Source organism: Frankliniella occidentalis, unplaced genomic scaffold, assembly GCF_000697945.3.
Source record: "Frankliniella occidentalis isolate FOCC.00 unplaced genomic scaffold, Focc_3.1 Scaffold9, whole genome shotgun sequence".
NCBI classification, from domain to species: Eukaryota; Metazoa; Arthropoda; class Insecta; order Thysanoptera; family Thripidae; genus Frankliniella; species Frankliniella occidentalis.
Window position 1 is genome coordinate 65,412 of NW_026267139.1, and position 1,289 is coordinate 66,700.

At 52.3% G+C, this 1,289-nt stretch overlaps 1 protein-coding gene across 1 annotated transcript in view; it reads right to left on the minus strand.

Annotated features, from left to right (window-relative positions):
* The window catches only part of LOC113202707 (cuticlin-1), a 61,250-nt gene that overhangs the window by 2,319 nt on the left and 57,642 nt on the right, over nucleotides 1–1,289 (minus strand). The window lies entirely within an intron of this gene.

A 1,289-nucleotide genomic window follows, 5' to 3' on the forward strand; every position in this document is an offset into this window, starting at 1 on the left:
GGTTGAGTGGGAGGAGGTCTCGGACACCGCGGGTCAGGACTGCCTGGATAGCAGTTCGGCCTCTGCGTAGTTGGCGGTGGTGGGGGTTGAGTGGGAGGGGGTCTCGGACAACGCGGGTCCGGGCTGCCCGGATAGCAGTTAGGCCTCGGGGTGGTCGTCGGCTGCGTCTGAAGTGGCGGCAGGTAGGTCGCCGGCTCTCTGGGAGGGCCGGGTGGTCTCGGGCATCTGTATCAAACACAAAAACAAAAATACATTAGTGTACAGGGCCTAATAAATTGACGGTCGCCTCGAACATATCACAATGATCCCTTCTCAGTTTTCCGTGCAGTCCGCGTAGCTAAAACAGCCCAAGAAGCTGCAAGGGAGTCCAAGATGTTGCAACAGTTCGTCTCCCTGCCACGCCAAAATCTCCGCCACACATAATAGTGTATTTCGACTAACGGAGGAAGAAGAACAGCGGGTAGAACATAAACGTTACCGATTGGCCGAGAGCTACCCGCCGGTAGTGGGGGTAGGCGCTCGGCCAATCAGGGACCTTCATGTTCTACCCGCTATTCTTCTTCCTCCGTTAGTCGAAATACACTATTCCCCTGGCCGCATGAGCTCGACGCTCGAGGCCAGTCCCCCCTACTTATGCAAGGGGGACGCAAAGAGACTCTCTCTCTTTCTCTCTCTGCAACAGTTCGTAAATCTGCGTAAATCGGGAGGCAGCGTACGTCTGGGTGCAGGGCCAGTACCAGTGGTCTTTGCCCTCCTTGCTCCGACCCGCTTGCCGTCGGGCCGAACCCTGCCTCTGCGCTTTGGATGCACTTAAACCTTCATGCTCCCGTGCCCTTCACAAACCCACATAAAAAGCGTCAGCCCTATGAGGAAGTTGCCCGATAAGAGGAACAAAAAGAAGGTAGCACTGAGGAGGTGGCGTGGCGTAGCGCCCGTCCCTAACCAAAGTAGAAAGCCGGCGACCATACTGTGTTTTGTCACAAGTGGATGTGTAATCATGAATCAAGTTTTGTAGAATTTGTAAAGAAAAATTGGGTCCATACCAGACCGGCGTAACAATCTTGTGTCGAAAAGTGCTTCTGCAAAGTTTGGCTTCGGAAAAGTAAGTTTATACAATCCTCTAAACCGTCCCGGTGTCGTTGTTTAGGTTTAGGTTAGACATATTGCACTGTGACTATTTTAACTCGACTCGCTCAATGATAATGATAATGACTCAACTGTCGTAATAAACTTCGGTATAGGTGGAACCAAGGTGCTAGATGCACAGGCCCGTTCTAAACTGTCTGAAT